At 41.4% G+C, this 24,317-nt stretch overlaps 1 non-coding gene across 1 annotated transcript; it reads left to right on the top strand.

The window, feature by feature from the left end:
* Window positions 1–22,872: 22,872 nt before the first annotated feature.
* On the top strand, window positions 22,873–22,990 carry LOC111747648 (small nucleolar RNA U3). The gene has a single exon (XR_002783627.1). It is a non-coding gene; the product is annotated as a small nucleolar RNA U3 (small nucleolar RNA).
* Window positions 22,991–24,317: the final 1,327 nt, after the last annotated feature.

The following is a 24,317-nucleotide window of genomic DNA, read 5'->3' as shown; positions in this document are numbered from 1 at the left end:
AGTGTTAGCCCGAACACTAAATTGAGCAGAAGCATTATTTTTCTGCCTCCGTTTCTGGCCCACAGATCCATCTTCTTTCTGATTGATAATCAGTGGGCAGAACTAAGGAAACCTTATTTGAGTTGCTGGAATTTGTGAAACTGCTTTTTCCTAATGGTTTTGATTTTGCATTTGAAGAGGACTAACAAGTCAGATGGTGACTAATAACTGAAATGAAGGTGTATACATGAGGGAGACTGTTCTGTTGACCTTAACAAGAAGTGGGAGAGTATTTGAAAATGAAGACTATTACAGTTCCTATCATCCCAAAAAATGTTTAGGTTTTTGTATATTCTGCTGACTTTAAAATAATTAGATGTGGTGTTGTCTTTCAATATCAGGCAAGTATAACTAATGCATTCAATAAGAAAACATATTCTACTTTTAAAGTTTTATCACAACACTTTTCCTAACTTTTAGATCTATTTCAACCAAGGTGTATCTTATTACTAAACAACAGTTCCAATTCTGGAGAAAGCTTTCATAAAGAAAATGAGAGATGGTAAGCTCAGCCTCATGTTCGGCAGCAATTGTAAAATTTTGATTAAATTTATAGCTTTGTCACTCTTTGGCCAAGGCAGTTACTGACTGAAGACTTGATTTCTAATATGTTCATTTAACAAGAGTTATTTCTGATTTTTCTGGTGTGTGTGTGTTTGATTTAGGTGAAAGTTTACAGAGCAAATTAGTTTCTCATTAAACAGTTAATACACTAATTGTTTCGTGATATTGGTTGTCAGCCCCTCAATGTGTCAACAGCCTCCCCTTCTCCATCCTAGGTTCCCCGCTTCCATTTGTCCAGCTTTCCTGTCCCTTCCTGCCTTTATGTCTTTGCTTTTGGGCTGGTGTGACCATTAGTCTCATATACATCATTGAACTATGAACCATGACTCTCACGCATGTTATTGTTGGCCCTATAGATCTGTCTAATCTTTGGCTGAAGGATGGACCTCAGGAGTGACTTCAGTACTGAGTTGGAATGGTGTCTGGGGGCCATAGTCTTGGGGTTTCTCTAATCTCTGTTAGACCAACAAGCCTGGTTAAGTTATTTCTGATTTTAACTTCAAAGAATGTTAAAATTTGGCATAGGATTTTATTTAAATCCCATATGAACGTACCGATTGATTGTAATTTTTTTTTAGTTCTATAGTCATCTCCTCAATATCCTAAACCAAACTCATAATTATTGGAGATAATTTCATCAAATTAGTGGGGTGTGGGCTGGTTTTGCTCCTACAATGTTCCATATATCCAGAAAAGACTGTTCCTATCCTAGTGGGGGGCCTCTGACCTTTTACCCAAGAGAGGCTTTCAGAGAAAATGTGCATGGGTGTGAGAGCCAGGGCCGACACATACTCTAGGGACAGTCTAGACGCTTGTATGCACGGGGGCTCTGAAAAGAATTGTGAAGCTTCATCCTGCCTGAGTTTCCTCTCATTCCTGTATTTCTCTTTCCCTGTGGCTCCTTATTGGCAGCAAACTGACTATTCTTTGCTACTGTTTCTCATCATTCTTTCCCACAGTACTTTTCCTTTTTATTTTTATTTTTTCTACCTCCCTCAATCCTCTTTCCAAACTTTTCCAAGTACCTAACCTGGTTTTCCTTTTCTTCCCCATGTTTAGTCCCCCACAGCATCTTTTTCTTGGAGCCCTTTTCCACGTTACTAATCTATGAGAGGAAGCAAACAACAAAACTACTACCCATGGTCCCTCAGCCAGAGGGACACTTCCTTCCATTTGCATCCCCAACCTTATTCATTATGTGACCATTTTCCTACAGGATCAAGCTATTCAATATTCACATCTAGATTTAACTGTGATGATAAATGAATCTCTCTGCAACTGGTACAGTGAGAACGAAAGCAAGGAAGCACGATCCCGATGTCCACCCACCCAGCGAATCCGTGTGCACACCTATCAGCAGGCTTGGACAGGCGTGAGGTGCGGAGGAGGTACAGCCCCACGCGCGTTATCTACGGGGTAAATGGATATGCAAACAATATCGCTAATGCAGTCAGGTGTGATAAGGGCTGATTTCAAACTGATTTTGGAGCTGGAAGATAAAGAGAGCAAATGTGCCTGGGTGGGGTGAGGAGTGGGGCTGAGAGAGAGGGAAGATATCACAGAGGAGATGACCTTTAAGGAGAGACTAGGGGAAAAAGATCCATAGGATGTGCTTCACTAATAAAGAAAGTGTGGGCCCTCTAGACAGAAGAACCACAAGAAACAAAGGCACAGACACTACAACACAAGGGATGCTTTTGTGTGGCTGGGGAGTAGAGTATATACTGGGGGTGGCAAGAGGCACAGCCAGAAAGCTCAACAGGGTCAAAATAATGAAAGACTTCATGTCCCTGGGGAATGTGAACATTTAACATGCTCGGCTGTAAGTGAAAAGTTGGAGGTTTGAGTCTACCCAGAGGAGTCTCGGAAGACAGATATGAAGATCTACTGCAGAGAAATCAGCTACTGAAAACCCTACTGAGCACGGTTCTACTCTGACACTCATGGAGTGGCCATGAGTAGGAGTCAACTCAACAGCAACAGTTTTTTTAATGTGTCTTTGCCTGGTTAAGGAGTATGAATGAATCCTGTGAATGAGAAGGAAACATGGAGAAGTTTAAACACCAACAGTGACAATGGACAAATGAATATGCTTGGCAGATAACTCTGACAGCAGTTGGAAGAAAGCCTGGAGATTGGCACACCAACATGTTAATGGCAATAGATCAGAGAAAGGATGATGTGAGCATAAGAGGAACAAAAGCAAGGAATAGATATGAGAGATGTTTTGGGGATAGACATGGACTTGGAAGTCTACTGCCCACGAGAGGTAAAGGCAGAGAAGGCATCAAAGATAACTTGAAAAAATTTTTTTAAAACAATCGTTTTAGGTTTTCTTTTCTGTTGTTTCCAAAAAATGGATAATGATGTTATTAACCAAAATAAGTGTGCAAGTAAAAGAGCAAATTTGGGATCAGGAAGTTCATAAGTTTTCATTGGACATGTTCATTTTGAGACACTTGTGGGACATTAATACACATTTTGAAGTAGGCGTGTCAAGCCCAGGAAAGAAATGAAGATCTGGAAATCATTAGTCTTTTAGTAGCAACTGAAGCCAAAGATTTGAAAGAGCCCAGAGGACATGCACAAAGCAATAAGAAAAGAAAACCTAGATTGAAACCCTGAAAAATAAATATTATGAAGGGGCAATGAACAATCAAAGGAGAGTGGAAAGACACAAAGACAGGAGGAAGAAATATAGAAAGGGTTGGTGTTACAAACACCAGAGGGGAAAAAGATCTTCCAGAAGGAAATGGACAGTAATGTCAGAGGTTTAAGGGTAGTCAAGTAAAATAAAGAATAAAAACGTGAACTAGATTTTGAAATTAGAAATTCTTAGGTAATCTAGCCACAAACAGCTTCAGAAAAGTAGTAGCAAGAAGAAGAAAGCAATATTGTATGATTCCACTTACGTAAAATTGTTTTTAAAAAGTGAAATCATGGAAACAGAAAACAGATAAGTAAGCTTGGGGTTGGAGGGGGAATTGACCGCAAATGGACACCAAGGAACTTTTTGGAGTGATGGAAATGTTCTAAAAACTCAATTGTAGTGATATTTGGACAACAGTATAAATTTACAAAAAGTCTTTAAATTGTACACTTAAAAAATGATAAATTTTATGGTATGTAACTGACACCTGAAAACCGTTTTTTAAAAAGATGGGGAGCAAGGTCATGGAGTCCTCCACTTCCATTTTTTTCACAGTGAAAAAAAGTAGGAAGTCACTCTCCTTCCCATGGCCCACATTTCACCCCTTCAAAGACTAGCCTGAATTGTTTTGTTGTATTCACATATCTGAGAGCAAAGTGAGATTAAATAATTAATTTTACTAAAATTATTCAATAAGCATTTAAAACTTGGCACACATTTTCTGTAAATATATATCAAGTACTCTTTGCTTACTGTTTTAAAATAAAATACTTTATTGAGACATAATTCACATACAATACAATTCACCCATTTAAAGTATACAATTCAACAGCTTTTAGAACATTTTCCTTAACCCCTCATCAAGCCCAGTCTTACGTAGCTGTGAATCTACTTTTTGTCTCTATAGATTTGCCTGTTCTAGACATTTTATATATATGAAAACTACAATACGTGGCTCTTTGTGACTGGCTTCTTTCACTCTGCATAATGTTTTCCAGGTTCATTCTCATCATATTTCTTTTTATGACCAAATAATACTCCATTGTATGGATATACCAAATTGTTTGTTTACCCATTCTTCAATTGATGGACATTTGGGTTGTTTTTACTCTTTGGCTATTATAATGCTGCAATAAACTTTCATGTACAAGTTTGGTGTGGACATATGTTTCTGTTTTTCTTGGGTATATACTTAGGAGTGGAATTGTTGGGTCCTATGGTAAAAAAAAAAAAAAAAATTTATGGTAAAAATTTATAATTAGCTATTTGAGGAACTGCCAGATTTTTTTCCAAAATGACTATACCATTTTATACTCCCACCAGCAAAGTATGAAGATTCCAATTTCTCCACTCTCTCCAACACTTGTTATTATCTGTCTTTTTTATTATAGCCATCCTAATAGGTGTGAATTAGTATCTCATTGTGGTTTTGATTTGTATTTCTTGATGGCTAATGTTGAGCATCTTTTCATGTGCCATTTACATGTATATTCATGGCCATTTACATGTATATTTTTGGAGAAATGTCTATTCAGATCCTCTGCTCATTTTTAAATTGTAATATTCATCTTTTTATTATTAAGTTATAAGAGTTCTTTATATAGTCTAGATAAGATTCCCTTATCAAATATATGATTTGCATATATTTTCTCACATTATGTGGTTGCCTTTTCACTTTCTTGATAGCGCCCTTTGAAGTACAGAAGTTTTTAATCTTATTAAGTCCAATTTATCTACTTTTTCTTTTGGTTGCTATGCTTTTGTTGTCATATCTAAGAAAATGTGCTCTAATCCAAGGTCATAAAGATTCGTAACTATATTTTCTTCTAAGAGTTTTACAGTTTAGTTCTAGAACTACAGATTTATAGTTTAGTTCTTAGGTCTTTGATCCATTTTTAGTTTTGTTTTTTTTTTTTAAATAGTATGAGGTGTTATGGATTGAATTGTGTCCTCCCAAAATGTAAATTGTAAACCCTAATCTCTATGCCTGGAGTTATAATCTCATTTGGGAATAGACTGTTATGTTAATAAGGCAGGATTAGTGTAGGGTGTATCTTGAGTCAATCTCTTTTGAGATATAAAGGAGATTAAACATAAGCCAGCAAGCAGAGATGGGCGGAAGAGAGATGCCAAGCCACACGAAGATCCCCCAGGAGCAGAAGCTCAGATGAGACAAGGATCTTCTTCCAGAGCCCATACAGAGAGAAAGCCTTCCCTTAGAGCCAGTGCTCTGAACTCAGACTTCTAGCTTCCTGAACTGTGAGAAAATAAATTTCAGTTTGTTAAAGCCACCCACTTGTGGTATTTCTGTTATAGCAACACTAGATAAACTAGGACAGAATTTGGTACTGGAAGAGTGGGGTATTGCTTTAACAGATACCTAAAATATGGAATTGGGTAATGGGTGGAGGCTGGAAGAGTTTTAAGTTACTTAATTGTAAAAGCCTAAATTACCTTGAAGAGACTGTTGGTAGAATTACGGACATCAAAGGCAATTCTGGTAAAGGCTCAGAAGGAAGTGAGGAGAGCCTTAGAGAAAGTCTCTACTGACTTAGAGAATACAATGGTTGAACAATAAAGGAAGGGTGATTTTTTTATGCAGTGGCAAAGAACTAGTCTGAATTATGGTCAAATATTTGGTGGAAGGTAGAACTTGTAAGTGATGAACTTGGATATCTGGCTGATGAGAGTTCTAAGCAAGATCTTTCTCCTTGCCACTTATAGCAAAATGCAGAAGGAAAGAGATGGACTTAACAATGAAGTTTGCAAAATGAAAACAGAACTTAAAGATTAGGAAAATTCTGTTGTACAAACTAAGGACACATGTCCTAGAATTTTCACCAAGGGCTTGGCTACACAATCTTTTGTTAAAGAGATTAAGCCTGTGACTGATGGATCTAACCAACTACCACAGCAGAAAAACCATCAGCTTAGACTAAAAGGGACAGAGAAAGAATGAAAGGGAAGAATGCTGTCTGCCTCTTGGAATTCTACAGGCAGGAAACGGGGCCTAATGAGCTACATCTATTGTTCTCCAAGAAGAGAAAAGGACTATCCCTGGAGCAGCTTGGAAATCAGCAGAACTGTTGAAAGCAGCATGGAAAGCAGGGCCTTCTCGATTTCAAAGAGTGGGGACATGGTCTCCTGAATCTCAAAGGGTGAGACCATAACCTCCTAGGTTTCAAAGAGTCGGATGTTTGCCAACTCGGTTTCTGGGGTGTGGGACTGCTGTTAAGGTATGCCAGGGGGATGAGGCCACCACCCAAAGCTGAGGGGGCGGGGCTTCCATGTCGCAGGGGCAGAAGAACGGGGCCTTCTGGGTCTGAGGGCATGGGGTTGGCACTCAGATAGACTAGGAGAATGGGGCCAACCAAAGCTGAGGGAGTAGAGTTGCCACCCCAGAGGGCCTGGAAGGTGGAGCTGAAGCCCAGGGCTTAGGGGCCTCCACCCAGAATCCAGAGGGCATGGCCAACACCTAGAGTCTAGAGTGTGGGGCCATTGCCCAGATGGTCTCAGAGAAAATAAGATAATTTTCAAGACTTGAGAGCCAATGTAATTTGTTCTGCTGGGTTTTGGACTTGTTTGGTGTCTGTTATACATCCCTTCTTTTCCTCCAACCTCTCCCATTTGTAATGGAATTGTCTGCCTTGTGCCTGTTCCACCACTGTACCATGGAAACAGATAATTTGTATTCTAGATTTCACGAGGTCGCAGGTGAAAAGGAATTTTGCCCCAGGATGGAATACACCTAAAGTCTCCCACGTATTTGATTTAGATGATTCAGAAGATGAGATTTTGGACTTGGAGTCGATTTAAGAGTTTTGGGATGATGTGATGGGTTGGATATGTTTTGCATGCGGCAAGGACATGAATTTTGGGGGGTCAAAGTGTGTAATGTTATGGATTGAATTGTGTCTCCCTGCAAATTATGTGTTGTAAATCCTAAACTCTATGCCAGTGATTATAATCCCATTTGGGAATGGGTTGTCTTTGTTATGTTAACAAGACAGGATTAATGTAGGGTATATTTTGAGTCAAACTCTTTTGAGCTATAAAAGAGATAAAACATAAGCTAGCTAGCAGAGAAGGGGGAAGAGAGACACCAAACCACATGGGGATCGCCCAGAAGCAGCTCAGAAGAGACAAGGACATTCCTCCAGAGTCAACAGTGAAAGAAAGCCTTCCCCTAGAGCTGGCACCCTGATTTCAAACTTTCAGGCTCCTAAACTGTAAGAAAATTAATTTCTGTTTGTTAAAGCCACCTACTTGTGGTATTTCTATTACAGCAGCACTAGATAACTAAGACATGAGATAAGGGTTCAACTTCATTCTTTCCCATGTGGACATCCAGTTGACCCAGCATCATTTGTTGAAAGGATTATTTATACCCATTGACACGCTTTCACAAAAATCAATGGATCGTAAATGTGAGGGTTTATTTCTGGACTTTCAATTTTATTCCATTTATCTCTGTGTCTTTCCTTTTGCCAGTACCACCTGCCTTGATCCCTGCAGTTTTCTACTAAGTTTTGAAATCGAGAAGTGTGAGTCCTCCAACTTTGTTCTTTTCCAAGATCATTTTGACCATTTTGGGTCCCTCGAATTTCCATATGAATTTTAAGGTTAGCTTGTCAAATTCTGTAAATAAGTTAGTTGGGGCTTTAACATGGATTGCACTGACTCTGTAGATAAATTTGGGCAATATTGTCACCTTAACAATGTTAAGTCTTTCAATCTTATGAACATGCAGTTGCTGTCCACTATTTAGGTCTTCTTTACTTTCTTTCAACAATGTTTTGTAGTTTTCCGAATATATGTTTTATACTTCTTTTGTTAAATTTATTACTAAGTATTTTATACTTTTTGATGGTATTGTAAATAGAATTGGTTTCTTAATTTCATTTCTGGTTTCCATGCCTGTTCTTAACTGCAGCAAGCCCGATATCTGAACTTCATTTCTGGATTAAGAAAGAAAGCTTCAGAAGAAGAAATCTCAACTCCTTCTGACACTCTTATGTCTTTTCTAAGGATAAAGCTACAGATTTCATTCAAACAGTTTTGAAGATCTCAGGTAATAAATCTAAACCATATATGGACACACTTTTTAAGATCATGCATTTGATATTCACATTAAGAAGGACAGAAATATGACTAAACAGGAAGGATGATAAATTTCCCAAAAGTGCTGCTGGAGGTGCTACACATGCCAGGGAGGTCCTGAAGTCATAGGGAGGGCAGAGCAGCACAGCCTGCCCACAGTCACAACTCAGGGATTTGGGCAAGGAGTTTAGCCTCTGTAAGCCCCTGTCTGCTCATCTTTAAAATGGAAATAATAACAGTTTATATAGTGTTTGCAGAGTGGTCTCCAGGAATAGAAAATCCACAGGCATGCAAGAAGAAAACATAAGGACCTCTCTTTATGCTTACTTTATGTCATTCCTTTCAATTTTATTTTTGTTTAAGCTTTACACCTGTACATAATACAATAGTATGCTGTTCTATTTACATATTTCATATTAAATTTGCAAGCACAGTTTGTCAGTTCAGCCTCAGTTTTTAACTGATGGAGACAACTGGCTAACCTTACAGCTTAGCACATAACAAGTAAGTGCGCAGTAAATCTTAACCATCATAAAAAATATTTATAATTATAATCATATTTTCCCCCATGTGTCTGTCAGTTTGTCGTACTGTGGGGGCTTGTGTGTTGCTGCAATGCTAGAAGCTATGCCATTGGTATTCAGATACCAGCAGGGTCACCCATGGAGGACAGGTTTCAACTGAGCTTCCAGACTAAGACAGACTAGGAAGAAGGACCTGGCAGTCTACTTCTGAAAAGCATTAGCCAGTGAAAACCTTATGAATAGCAGTGGAACACTGTCTGATATAGTGCTGGAAGATGAGCCCCCCAGGTTGGAAGGCACTCAGAAGACGACTGGGGAAGAGCTGCCTCCTCAAAGTAGAGTCGACCTTAATGACGAGGATGGGGTAAAGCTTTCAGGAAATTCATTTGCTGATGTGGCACGACTCAAAATGAGAAGAAACACCTGCAAACATCCATTAATAATCAGAACCTGGAATGTACGAAGTATGAATCTAGGAAAATTGGAAATCATCAAAAATGAAATGGAACGCATAAATATTGATATCCTAGGTATTAGTGAGCTGAAATGGACTGGTATTGGCCATTTTGAATTGGACAATCATACAGTCTACTATCCTAGGAATGACAACTCGAAGAGGAATGGTGTTGCATTCATCGTCAAAAAGAACGTTTCAAGATCTATCCTGAAGTACAGGGCTGTCAGTGATGGGATAATATCCATACGCCTACAAGGAAGAGCAGTTAATACAACTATTATTCAAATTTACGCACCAACCACTAGGGCCAAAGATGGAGAAATAGAAGCTTTTTAGCAGCTGCTGCAGTCTGAAGTTGATCGGACATGCAATCAAAGATGCATTGATAATTACTGGCGATTGGAATGCGAAAGTTGGAAGAAACAAAGAAGAAGGATCAGTAGTTGGAAAATATGGCCTTGGTGATAGAAACAATGCCAGAGAGCGCATGATAGAATTTTGCAAGACCAATGACTTCTTCATTGCAAATACCTTCTTTCACCAACATAAACAGTGACTATACACATGGACCTCGCCAGATGGAACACACAGAAAGCAAATTGACTACATCTGTGGAAAGAGACAATGGAAAAGCTCAATATCAACAGTCAGAACAAGGCCAGGGGCCGACTGTGGAACAGACCATCAATTGCTCATATGCAAGTTCAAGCTGAAACTGAAGAAAATCAGAGCGAGTCCACGAGAGCCAAAATATGACCTTGAATATATCCCACCTGCATTTAGAGACCATCTCAAGAATAGATTTAACACATTGAACACTAGTGACCAAAGGCCAGACATCAAGGACATCATCCATGAAGAAAGAAAGAGGTCACTGAAAAAACAGGAAAGAAAGAAAAGACCAAGATGGATGTCAGAGGAGACTCTGAAACTTGCTCTTGAGCGTCAAGCAGCTAAAGCAAAAGAAAGAATTGAGGAAGTAAAAGAACTGAACAGAAGATTTCAAAGGGCCTCTCGAGAAGACAAAATTAAGTATTATAATGACATGTGCAAAGAGCTGGAGATGGAAAACCAAAAGAGAAGAACACACTTGGCATTTCTCAAGCTGAAAGAACTGAAAAAAAATTCAAGCCTCGAGTTGCAATAGTGAAGGATTCCATGGGGAAAATATTAAATGATGCAGGAAGCATCAAAAGAAGATGGAAGGAATACAGAGTCATTATACCAAAAAGAATTAGTCAATATTCAAGCATTTCAAGAGGTGGCATATGATCAGGAACCGGTGGTACTGAAGGAAGAAGTCCAAGCTGCTCTGAAGGCATTGGTGAAAAACAAGGCTCCAGGAATTGATGGAATATCAATTGAGAGGTTTCAACAAACAGATGCAGCACTGGAGGTGCTCACTCGTCTATGCCAGGAAATATGGAAGACAGCTTCCTGGCCAACTGATTGGAAGATATCCATATTTATGCCTATTCCCAAGAAAGGTGATCCAACTGAATGTGGAAATTATAGAACAATATCATTAATATCACACACAAGCAAAATTCTGCTGAAGATCATTCAAAAACGGCTGTAGCAGTATATCAACAGGGAACTGCCAGAAATTCAGCCTGTTTCAGAAGAGGACGTGGAACCAGGGATATCATTGCTGATGTCAGATGGATCCTGGTTGAAAGCAGAGAATACCAGAAGGATGTTTACCTGTGTTTTATTGATTATACAAAGGCATTTGACTGTGTGGATCATAACAAACTATGGATAACACTGCGAAGAATGGGAATTCCAGAACACTTAATTGTGCTCATGAGGAAGCTTTACATAGATCAAGAGGTAGTTGTTTGGACAGAACAAGGGGATACTGATTGGTTTAAAGTCAGGAAATGTGTGCATCGGGGTTGTATTCTTTCACCATACCTATTTAATCTGTATGCTGAACAAATAATACAAGAAGCTGGACTATATAAAGAAGAATGGGGCATCAAGATTAGAAGAAGAGTTATTAACAACCTGCATTATGCAGATGACACAACCTTGCTTGATGAAAGTGAAGAGGACTTGAAGCACTTACTAATGAAGATCCAAGACCACAGCCTTCAGTATGGATTACACCTCAACATAAAGAAAACAAAAATCCTCACAACTGGACCAATGAGCAACATCATGATAAACGGAGAAAAGATTGAAGTTGTCAAAGATTTCATTTTACTTGGATCCTCAATCAACAGCCATGGAACCAGCAGTCGAGAAATCAAAAGACGCATTGCATTGGGCAACTCTGCTGCAAAGGACCTCTTCAAAGTGTTGAAGAGCAAAGATGTCACCCTGAAGACTAAGGTGCATCTGACCCAAGCCATGGTATTTTCAATCGCATCATATGCATGTGAAAGCTGGACAATGAATAAGGAAGACCGAAGAAGAGTTAACGCCTTTGAATTGTGGTGTTGGCGAAGAATATTGAATATACCATGGACTGCCAAAAGAATGAACAAATCTGTCTTAGAAGTACAACCAGAATGCTCCTTAGAAGCAAGGATGGCGAGACTGCGTCTTACATACTTTGGATATGTTGTCAGGAGGGATCAGTCCCTGGAGAAGGACATCATGCTTGGCAAAGTACAGGGTCAGTGGAAAAGAGGAAGACACTCAACGAGGTGGATTGACACAGTGGCTGCAACAATGAGCTCAAGCATAACAACGATTGAAAGGATGGCTCTGAACCAGGCAGTGTTTTGTTCTGTTGTGCATGGGGTCGCTATGAGTCGGAACCGACTTGATGGCACCTAACAACAACAACAAATCATATTTTTATCATTAAGTCCAGTAGTACTTGTACTTTTCTGGTTTTTCTTGCCACCCCGATGAGATTATGAAGCCCACAAAAGTCAATGATCAAAATTATAAGAGTGAATGGCACATCAAGTCAACCACAAATAAATAATGCTTTTATTACCATCATTTAAAAGTATGGCAAAGTGTTAAGGCCTGAGGGAGAAGAAAAATAGGTTGTAATTTTCATGTCTTTAGTATGTACAACACTAAGCACCTAGAAAGTCTTTGTTCTAGGACTGGAGCTAATCTGTACAAATCAACTTTTTTTTTTCTGTTTTTGAAAACTACACTCATTTGAGCCACAGGATCCCCAAATTGTGGGAATTCCAGGCATCTTGGGGTTCCTCAAAGAGGCAAAATCCAAGATCCAGGCATGGAATCCGGGAAGGGCTCTCAAGACCTGGCCGTCTCCCTGCCATTCTTCCAAGGACTGTGTGTATGGCACTGGACTCATTTTCCCAGAAATGCTTCTGGGACCTCCTTCTGCACAAAGGGGTTATTAAATTTGTTTCCCTCCCTTCTGGCTCTGTTGGCTCCCGAGCCCCAGGTCACACACAGCTCCTAGTTCCTATCGGCTTTTCCCAGAGGACCCCTGGGCTCCTGTAGGAGCCAACCCTTCCCTGGAACAGGAAGCTCTATTTACACTGTCTAGGAGCCTGGTGCTCTCATCCATAAAAGGGAAAGAGTCCTTTAGGAAAAGGGCAGGGTTCTTGGAAACTCTTTAAAAGTGAAAGCTTCCCGGCTGGCTTTGTTGTTTTACACTGTGGGTTGATGCAGCTTTTCAGAACGCAAAAACACATGCTCTTTGGATGGTTGAGTGGTAGAGCTGAAGGCTGACATGACAATAAACCAAAAAATATGGACAGAATGTTTCTTGAACCTTCTCAAGCATGCACACCTTAGCCAGATATTTGTTTCCTTAACCTTTCAAAACATAATTCTATACAAATATACTAGTTTATACACATGAATTATTCAACTGTACTTTAAATGAGGAAGAAGGACTATGACTACAGATGTTTGCAACCAATTGCCCAGGCTGATGTCTGTCACATAAATTCTGCTCCATCATCTACCAGACACAGTTGGTGAGTAGATCTGAGTACCAAGGAAGAGAAAGATACACCATGAGAAAAATGAAATGGGGTGCTCTAGGAATCCGAGCTCTTGGGGGATTTAATAAAAATGAATCAATAATTATTGAATCATAGTTTAAATCATTTAATCACACTTATTATTAATGCTAATTATGAGCAATTATTATGAATTGTTACAAGACAGTGTTTAAATGCTTAACATATATTAACTCCTTTAACCCTCATGATGACTTTGTGAGTTAGGTACTGCTAGAATTCCCAATGCACAGATCAAGAAACTGACACATAGAGGTTAAGTGACTGGTCCAAAGTCATGCAGTCAGTAAGCAGGAAGCTAGAATATAAACCCAGGGTTTCTAGCCCCATACATTTAAGCCCCAACCATTATGCTGTACTGCCTCTTCTCTGTTCGTAACCACATGCTAAGCACTTAAATGCATTAACTCATTTAATTTAAACAGCACAAATAGTGTGCCAGGATTTCATGAGCTAAAATTATCACTCAATCATTCTTCATTTAGTCAGCATCTGCTGACACCTAGGGGCATACTGAGATGGAATCCAGGGACCCTGACTGAACAGCCTTATCTCGTTAGAACTAGAGAAGCAGGCTAGAGGCCAGCATCCTCGACGTGAGCACCAGGCCTTTCTGGTCAGAGCTCACAGCCCCATAGCCCCATCTGCTGTGCCACCCCCCGCCCCCAAACGCACCACCTCCACCCCATGTCTGAGCATTGCCCCTGTGGTAGGATCCCTGCCACTGCACAGGCTACCTTCTCTCCTCCAACCGCAGAGCCACCCCAGCTCATCCTTCAGATCCAGCGAAGGCACGGACTTTCCTGGGAAGCCTGGCCCAGCCACTTCAGAGGAAGGGAGTACCTCTTTCCCACTTCGTGCCCGCAGTGCCCCTGTGTTTACTCAATTCCTGCCGCCTGTATCTCTGCGTGTCCTTGTCATTTATGTACCGTGTCAGCCTGCATGTCCCTGAGAACGGAGCTGTGTCTTATGCAATTTTGAGTCCCCATTCCTTGACACAGAGCCTGGCATGGAATAAATGTGGAATTGACTTATGGAATTGATTATGTAATCTTCTTCCGGAAGTTACTTGCATAAACCTGCCAGACTCTGCCATCCAGGACTACCTCAGGGACAGCACCTAAGGATACCAAGGAGTGGCTTTTGGTTCCAGCAATATGGAAGTCACTGGTGATCTTGTCTAGCTGTTATTACCATTGTCAAGATAACAGACTGTAGTCTAAAGGCTGAAGGGAAGGGTCCAGTAGAGAGGAAGAGGAGGAACAGAAAGGGAATAATTGATAGTTCTAGGTTTTGGAGATAGTGGTAAGTGACATGATCCGGAGCAGGAGAGATGGATCTTTTTAGAGGAGGGACAGCCACTCCACTGTACCAGAAAGAGAGAAGGGGAGAACTAGGACAAACTCAGGCATCCTGTAGACGTGATGGCAGGAAGCTGAGGGAGGTCTTGGTAGGTATTTCTACTTTTTGTGAAATATAAAGCAAAGTCAATGAGGAAGAGGTGGGAATTTGAGGTTGAAAGGAATAAAAAATATTTGAAACATTTTTTGGAGGGTGGGATGGTAGGCTGATCAGAGAAGCATAGTGAGATTGCCAGGCCAAACGAAGGACCAGCTGTGGTTGGTGGCCAAGGCTGTGTAGTGAAGCAGCCTGCCTCGCTGGACGACTTTTCCCCAGCAGCCCTCAGCTGTGTTGGTACAAGACCAGGTTTTGAGTATAGTTCATGCAGATTCAAGTTTGCCAGGCTTGTGTAATAAAAGGAGAGCAAGAGAGTTTAGAATGTTTGCAGCAGAGTGGTTGGTGTGATGGACTACAGAATGCAACTTGAACACAGGGAGAGCAAAGAGAGGAGGGGCTCATGAACAGGGAGACGGTAGGAGAAGTGGAAGTCACAAAGGGGTGCAAGGACGGTTTTAATAGAATACTCAAGTAAGGAACTGTAGTGACACGATTTGTGATCAGTGAGTTGTTGTTAGCTGCCAGCGAGTTGGCCCCCGACTCATGGTGATCCCATGAACAACAGAGTGAAATGCTGCCCAGTCCTATACCAACCCCATGATGGACTGTCGATCGGACTGTTGTGATCCACAGGGTTTTTTGGGGCTGGTTTTCAGAAGTAGAACACCAGGTCTTTCTTCCTAGTCTGCCTTAGTCTGGAAACCTGGTAGAATTCCCAGCATTTGGCAACCAGGTGTGCAGTAATGGTTGTTTGAATAAGCAGTGAAAAACAGAAATAATTAAGAAACTAAAGGATCCCTGGTGGCACAGGGGTTAAGTGCTGTGGTAGCTGCTAACCAAAAGGTCAGCAGCTCGAATCCACCAGCTACTCCTTGGGAACTCTATGGGGCAGTTCTACTCTGTCTTATAGGGTTGCTTATGAGTCGGAATCGCCTCAATGGCAACAGGTTTGGTTTGATTTAAATGACCCCTAAAGGGTTCTTTAGTGCTCTATTTCTCCAATACAGAGGTGCCCATTGCATGCATGGAGGGTTTGCCTGTTACAACCAAGTACCAGACACAGCTTAGTTACAGTTCCCCACTAGAACGTAAGCTCCACGAGGCAAGCTGTTTGCCTTGTTTGCAGCTATATTACCAGTTAAGGAACCTGATCCTCAATAAATATTTGTTGCACGAGATGAATAAACAAAAGAGCTCTAATTCTTACAACAACCATATGAGGTTAGTATTATTCTCCCCATGGTATAGTCAGAGAAATCGAGGCTCAAAGAGGTAACAGGTCCAAGGCTGTAAGATAGTTAACTTCTACCAGTTTTAATGCCAAGTTCTGTTGTATGTTTGATATCTGTTAACCAGCCAGGAGACTACGAGGCATTTCCAGCTGAAAAACTCCACTCACAGCCAAGCAATATTGTTGTAAGGATGCAATAATAGTTGTAAACAATGGAAAACAATATATAGGATATAGTAGGAGCTCAATTAAAACAAAACCAACCTTCCACTGCCCTACCCACCAGTCTTTCTTCTTTTGTGAAATCACAGTGAGGCTAGACTTGCCCACATTAAAACTCTTCCCTGTCCTTTCTTGTCATTTACCTGATATTTTTCTTAATTCTGCTTTTACTGGAAACTGGTGTTGCTGTGCGTCTGCCCTGGTGATTTATTGGTCTCTTGTGTGGTGACTAGTATACGTAAGGCTACTTTTCTCTTTTGTATTTATACAAGTAAAGATACAGTTCTGCCTAAAGGTCTTCTTAGTCATGAATGCATTCATGGAAAAAAAAACCCTAACTTTGGTCAACAGAAATGGGTTTGGAGAGTCGAGGGATATGAGGAGCCTGGGTTTCCCAAACCCCAGACTGCTGGCATGGTTGACTCGGGTTAAGTTGGGACCATTGATTTGACATTGCAGTTCTAACCTTTCCTTCTTCCTTCCTTTCTCTTTCTTCTTCCTTCTTCCCTTTCTTTCTTTCCTTCCTTCATTTCTTACCACCTACTTCCCTCCCTCCTTCCTTTTCTCCTACCTTCCTTCATTTTTCTTTTTCTTTCCATCCTACTTTAATAGCCCTAGTGGCACAGTGGTTAAGAGCTTGGCTGCTAACCAAAAAGTCAGCAGTTCAACTCCACCAGCTGCTCGTTGGAACCCTATGAGGCAGTTCTGCTGCATCATAGTACACACCCCTCTCCATGTCAAACTTAACAAGAGATGCTGCGACAATAGCAAGATGTATGTAATAAAGATATTTCTATTTATTGTCCATTTCCTTAAAATAAGGTTATTTTGTTGTTTGATGCCATGTTGTTTAGAAATAGGATTGTATATATCACGTTTTATTTTATAGTTCATTAAAGTTCAAAAGTTATCTGGCTTAGAAAAGATATTACATAATCACTAAAAGAATAAAACTTATTCAGTTCAGAATCCCTTTTAATAAAATGCATTATGACATTTCCTCATTTCGCTTCGTCAAATAAGAAGTGATTAGCTTCTCAATTCTGAATGGGGAGGAAAGAAATCCTGTGGTACTTTTAAAAATGATCAGATTTCTTACTGCTAAAAAATAAATCCTGGTGTTTGAGGAAAAAATAGACTGTGAATTTTAAATCTAATTTAGCCTCATAAACTAAAAAAAAAGCACATTGTAATTACTTTTAGAGCCCAATAGAAGAACCAGGAGGACCACACGTTCCAGGTTCAGAGTGCGCTGAACCAGAGCCCAGTGTGCTAGCACCTTGACCAGCTGGGCCTGCTGCCAGCACCTCAGTGGGCTGACACCGCCAGCAGCCCTAGAGCAGGCTGAGCTTGCCCACAGCCAGTGCGGGGGGTCTGGCAGCACCAGCCTTCAAAGGCAGGTGGTTTCCTCAACAACAATAACAAAAATAAACTATGGTGGGGCAGGGAAGCAGGCTGTCTCTCTGTGGACGTGAGCAGAAGCCAGCTGTACCTTTGCTGCAGCCTGTACCTGACAAACCCAGTGTTCTCCAGGGACGGAGGGCAGTGGCCTTCTGCCCACCCCACCTCAACCCCACTGGCTTCTTGGCCTCCTGCCTATCTGATGGAATCTTTCTGCCTCATCTTCATTTTCTGACTCACTCACTCTTTAAATGTTCCTTGCTCCCAGGAGTCTGGCCCTTGGCACCTTCTCACCCCACAGCCTGTCTCTGAGTGACCCCGTCCCCTACCAGAGTGTTGCTGACTGCCCACAGGTGATGCCCTCTCGTTTCCACTTCTCCTCTGAGAGACCTCCAGGGGACTGCCGACCATCAAGCCCAGGCCAGACATGTGGACACACCTTACCCAGCACACGGTGGCCTGACACACCCTCCTGCCCTCCAGATCTGCTCCTCCCCCTGCTGGATGGGGTACCACAACCGCTCCTTGCCCAGGCGCCTTGGAAGTGCTCTTTTATTCCCTCATCCTCAGGGTCTCATCCAAACAGTGAATCCTGACAACCCCCGCCCTACAGTTGCTCTGCTATCAAGCAGATAAGTCTCCACTGGATGTGCCATCAGGACTATGGCCTCAGCCATGACCAGTTTCCCTCCTGCCAGCCAGGCCTTGCTGCCCGTGCTCCTCGTCACTGCCAGGGTGATCTATCTCATGTCTCTGCTTGTGTTGCCTCCCTGCGTAACATGAGCCAAGGTCACCCTGCAGCCTTGGCAGAAAGGCCAACTCCCACCACAGCACAGTGTCCAGGGCCATCTCCCTCCTCCCCTCAGCCCCGGTCCATTGTGCTCACAACTTACACCTCCATGCACACTGGACCACTGGGAACTCCCTGACCATGCCTGGCTCCCTCTTGCCTTTGAAACTTTCTCTTGCTGTTCCCTCTGCCTGGAAAGCCTTTCTCCAGTCAGTTGGGCATGTCCTTGTTCAGCACAATTCATCTAATCCTTGTCCCCCAAACCCAAGTTGGGGCTAGGTGCCCTTCTTCTGGACCCCGACACCCTCTGTGCTCACCCACATCACAGCCATGATCTGTCTCCTGTGATGCTTTTCTCCATCACTGGGCTGTGGGGGAAGTCAGGTTTGAACCAGGTGGACTTGGTTCCTACTGTAGTTCGCTCCCCTCTACCTGCCTTCCGCCAGAGAATTTGTTCATTTGTTCATCTCAACATAAAGAAAACAAAAATCCTCATGACTGGACCAATAAGCAACACCAAGATAAAAAGAGAAAAGATTGAAGGATTTCATTTTACTTGGATCCACAATCAACACCCAATGGAAGCAGCAGTCAAGAAATCAAATGATGCACTGCATTGGGCAAATCTCCTGCAAAAGACCTCTTTAAAGTGTTGAAAAGCAATGATGTCACCTTGAGCACTAAGATGCACCTGACCCAAGCCCTGGTATTTTCAGTCACCTCATATGCATGCAGAAGCTGGACAATGAATAAGGAAGACAGAAGAAGAATCGATGCCTTTGAACTACGGTGCTGGCAAAGAATATTTAATACACCATGAACCGCCAGAACAAACAAATCTGTCTTGGTAGAAGTACAGCCAGAATGCTCCTAAGAAACAAGGATGGCAAGACTTCGTCTCACATACTTTCCACATGTTATCAGGAGGGACCAGTCCCTGGAGAAGGACATCATGCTTGGTAGGACAGTTGGTCAGTGAAAAAGAGTAAGAACCTTAATGAGATGGCTTGACATTGTGGCTGTAACAATGGGTTCAAGCATAACAATGATTGTGAGGATGGTGTAGGATGGGGCAGTATTTTGTTCTGTTGTACATAGCGTGGCTATGAGTTGGGACCGACTCAAGGGTACTTAACAACAACAACTTCAGGTTGAGTTATTTAAATTCATTTGTAGGACTTCTGTGTCATTTCCCGTTTGTCTTATATCTGAGAAAATGAAAGACATATCTGCTAATCCCCTGGTGTCTGCAAGGCAAAGAGAAGGTATAAATAAAACTACATGGTTGACTCAACGTTACTACCTAATCTTACTTTAAAAAGAAAAACCTTGTTTTATTTCTTGGTAAATCTTCATGCAATATTGTATACTTTTGTCTAATTAAACTGGGAGATCTTTTGTATGCAGATCAAGAAATTTGATTCTGTTAAATGGGAGCTTTTAAAAAATTTTTTTTCTCTCAGGGAAATAAGGGACTGAAGTGTGCATACTATGTCTGACAAGGAGAGGGGCCCAGGCATTTGTCTATGGAAACCCTTGAAGGCAGGTTAATATGGTCACATTCCCTCATTTTGCTAAAGTGCCCCAGGCAGAGAAGTTCCACGACTTCTGGAAGCGCAAAGAGCTCCAGAATTACCTGAGGCCACTGGTTTAGGTCCACTGAATTCAGCCAGCATTTACAGAAAACCTTCAGAGCCAGAGGTGGTGCTGGGCCTGGAGGGCATGCAGATGTTAAGGGCCCACCCTCCAAGGCTCCTTTGCTCAGGGAGTCACGCAGGAATGTAGCACTAGCGCGCGGAATCCACAGGGTGCTGGCACGTGGAGAGGCTTCCTGCCAGAGAGGCTGCCCTAACGGCTAAAAACGGAGTCGCAGAAGGGTAGGCTCCAGACCTTCGTCTAGGTAATGTGGAAGTGAAAAGAGGAGCATTTTCTGAGGCAGCAGTTTCCAATTTTTTTTAGTAAGGCTAAAGCTCAGTATATAAAATAGGCGAAATGTGCAGCTACTGCTGGGAAGAGAGAGGCACCGACCTTGGCCTTCCGCCTTCTACCCAACCCCTCACGGACTGAGGACACGGTTACCCTGCAATACACAAGTTAGTGCGCAGTGACTGGGTACCGGGAACAGAGCGGGTTCTTTGATGCTGAGTATGTGTTTCTCGATCTTGATCAGGGTGCTGATTACACAGGTGTGTTCAGTTTGATAAAATTCACCAAGCTCTGTATTTATGTTTTGTAAATCTTTCGGTACAGAAAAAAAAAAAAAAAAACTAGCCAAGTCATCATGAACTGAATTGCGTTCCCCTAAAAGATCCGTCCACGATCTAACCCAGGTATCTCGGAGTGGGACCTTATTGAGGAATAGCGTCTCCGCAGATGTTACTAGGTTAGCATGAAGCCATACTGCAGTAGCGTGGGTCCTGATCCAATGACTGCTGTCCTTCTAAAAGGGGGAAGACATAGGGGGAAAAGCGCCGTGTGAAGAGAAGGCAGAGTCTGGAGTTAGGCTGCTTCAAGGCCCAGGGATGCCTGGAACCACCAGAAGCTGGAAGGTTCAAGGACCGATTCTCCCCTAGAAATTTCATAGATAGCGTGGTCCCGCTGACACCTTGTTTGGACTCCTAGCCTTCAGGATTGTGAGAGAATAAATTTTTCTTGTTTTAAGTGACCTCTGTTATAGCAGCTCTAGGACACAAATACTCAGCTAATCATGGCCATCACTTTCTGGGACTTTTTGAAGCATGGTGTTTTTCCATTACTGGGCTGGGAAATATTTCTACTGTATGAAGGACTAAAGGCATAGTGCCAGCTTTTTCTTCTCACCTCCAAAGAAAAAAAAAAAAATTTCCAAGATTTAAAAAACCTTAGCAACTCCCCTTATGAGGACATTTGCCATAATTTCCTGAAATTTGTCTTTGACTATTTGTGCTATTTATACCTTCTTCTTCCAAAATGGTCTTTGCTTTCAGGCATTCCCTCCAGCTATAGAGAGGTTCAGCTCTCACCAGTTTCCTCTCTAAGGAAACCCCAGGGTTAAACAGTGATACAGTGATGTTCAGTGGCAAACTTTCAAAGATTCCTTGATTATCAGGAAGTCTTCTTCAGCTGGGTGATTTTTTTTTTTTTTTTAACTTCCCTGGTAGCAGAAATAATTCTGAAATAAATTTTTCACTCTGTACTTGGAAATCAAGGGAATATTTAAGATACTATTGCTAATTTGTCATTATAATTTGTCTTTTTATTGTACTTTAGATGAAGGTTTACAGAACAAACTAGTTTCTCATGAAACAATTAGTACACATATTGTTTTATGACATTGGTTAACAACCCCATGACATGTCAACACTCTCCCTTCTCAACCTTGGGTTCCCTATTACAAGCTTTCCTGTCCCCTCCTGCCTTCTAGTCCTTGCCCCCAGGCTGGTGTGCCCCTTGAGTATCATTTTGTTTTATGGGCCGGTCCAATCTTTGGCTGAAGGGTGAACCTCAGGAGTGACTTCATTACTGAGCTGAAAGGTTGTCCGCGGGCCGTACTCTCAGGGTTTCTCCAGTCTCTGTCAGGCCAGCAAGTCTGGTCATTCTCTGAGTTAGAATTTTGTTCTATATTTTCCCCAGCTCTGTCTGGGACCCTCTATTGTGATCCCTGTCAGACCACTCAGCGGTGGTAGCCGGGCACCATCTCGTTGTTCTGGACTCAGTCTGGTGGAGGCTGTGGTAGATGTGGTCCATTAGTCCTTTGGACTAATCTTTCCCTTGTATCTTTAGTTTTCTTCATTCTTCTTGCTCCCGAAGGGGTGAGAACAGTGGAGTATCCTAGATGGCTGCTCACAGGCTTTTAAGGCCCCAGACGCTACTCACCAAAGTAGAATGGAGAACATTTTCTTTATAAACTGTTATGCCAGTTGAGCTAGATTTTCCCTAATTTATTCCTTAAGAGAACACTGCTGAGCCACTTTTTTTAAAAGAAAATTCCCTTGTTCTTGAACAATGTGAATTTTAGTGAAGGTTTATTATTATGTAGTGATTAAATGAGTTATAAAGAATTATTTATTTAGAAAAGAACTTGTGTATGGCACAATTATGTCATGAAATGGCACTGTCTAAACAGATTTTAATTTTGGGAAGTTGTGTGTGTGTTTGTTCCTAATTCTCTTCGATGATAAAAAATAGAAAAAAAATTAATTGTAAGTTGTTTAAATCCTATTTACTTAAATATTTACTTTGTTGTTTCTTAAATGTGTAAGTCAAAAAATAGCCAGGGAGTTAAAATCCAGGTGGTTTAAAAATGAACTCCCTCTGCAGTACATATTTGGGAAAATAATTTTTGTGGGCTTATACTTTAATTTTTCTGGACATTTAAAAAACGTACCACGTTGAAATAGTAGCACATATGCTTTCTCATTTTTAATATTAAAATGACAAAAAAAAAAAAAAACCCAAACCCACTGCCGTCGAGTCGATTCCGACGCATAGCAAGACTATACTTTCAGGGATCATTTCTATAGTTCGTTACTGGAGAAGTTTCTCTGCCCGTGTAGAGCACCATTAAAATGAAGCCACAGACTATTTCTGTGTTAATGAATATGTTCTGAAGCGGTGCAAAACTACTCAGACTTACAAGACCACCTAGTATGTCTCCATTTTTACATGGCATGTAAAATTCTTCTTTATATTTAAGTTCAATTTGACCATGAGTTGAGCTGACTTACACTGATTTCTGGATCTATCTGAAGGCACCTAAATATCTCTAAAAATTCTAAAGATCTGGCCTAACAGTTTTTTTTTTTTTGTCCTCATCAGGGGTTAATTTATTCTCCCCTGACTTTATCTGATGTTTTAATAATGATAACAGTCCTAACTAACATACTGAGCATTTCCTATTTTACAGATACAATTTATTTCTGTACTTTACATGTATAATCTCATTTAATTCTTTAGTCCTGTGGGGTAGTACTATTATTATCCCCAGTTTACAGATGAGGAACTGAAGCACAGAGAAGTAAAAGAGTTAATATGTGACAAAGCTAAAATATTGAACAGATCTAACCCACGTTACTCCTTAATGTTATATTAACTATTTAAGAGACAGGTGTGATCAGCAGAGAGTCCCTGGATGGTGCAAAAAACGGTTAATCAGTCCACTGCTAACCCAAAGGTTGGAGGTTCAAGTCCACCCAGAGGCACCTTGGAAGAAAGGGCTGGTGATCTACTTCTGAAAAATCAGCCATTGAAAACTTTACGGAGCACAGTTCTACTCTGACACACATGGGGTCGCCATGAGTCACAACTGACTCGACAGCAACTGGGAAGTAAGTATGAGTCGCATTGCCTGTGACGTGGACATTTTCCCTCGTTGTCAGCTGGATCTTTTCCTCAGTGGTGTCATGATTCTGCCCTGGCCAATACCACACCAGAAGTTGTTTCCTTACGAAGCTTATGACCCACTGGAGGGCCACTGGCATGGGAAAAGGGCTCAGAACTGCCCCCTCCACACCCTACATCACTCAGTGTGGGAACATCCCATTGGCCAGCTTCTACCAACTACACCAAGAGCCCTGAGCTCTGCCCACTGAAAAGAGAGAGTCGGGGCCAAGAGGGTCTGGGGCAAGCTGGAATCTACCCAATTTTCAGGGGAGAATAATTTTGATGCTTGAGCTTTAATCTGTCATCACCTCAGCTCAGTGGAGTTGAGACAGAACATTTCAGGATTTCCTTTTACTCTGAAGGGGAATGCTCTGTGTGTACAGCAAAAAGGATTGACTAAGTAAATTCTTGAAACTTTCTAGAGGGAAATATCCAAAGACTCCATATTTTGTCAGAGTTTTTTGTTTAATCAAACTCTAGTCAGATTAAAAAAAAAAAGAAAGAAAAACAACTCTATTTGCCACTAAAAGTTTCTTCCTTATGTAAATGTTATAT

The sequence above is a fragment of the Loxodonta africana genome, chromosome 18, assembly GCF_030014295.1.
Source record: "Loxodonta africana isolate mLoxAfr1 chromosome 18, mLoxAfr1.hap2, whole genome shotgun sequence".
In the NCBI taxonomy this organism is placed as follows: domain Eukaryota; kingdom Metazoa; phylum Chordata; class Mammalia; order Proboscidea; family Elephantidae; genus Loxodonta; species Loxodonta africana.
The sequence above is the reverse complement of the archived record's forward strand: the minus strand, read 5'-3'. Positions and strand labels throughout refer to the sequence as shown.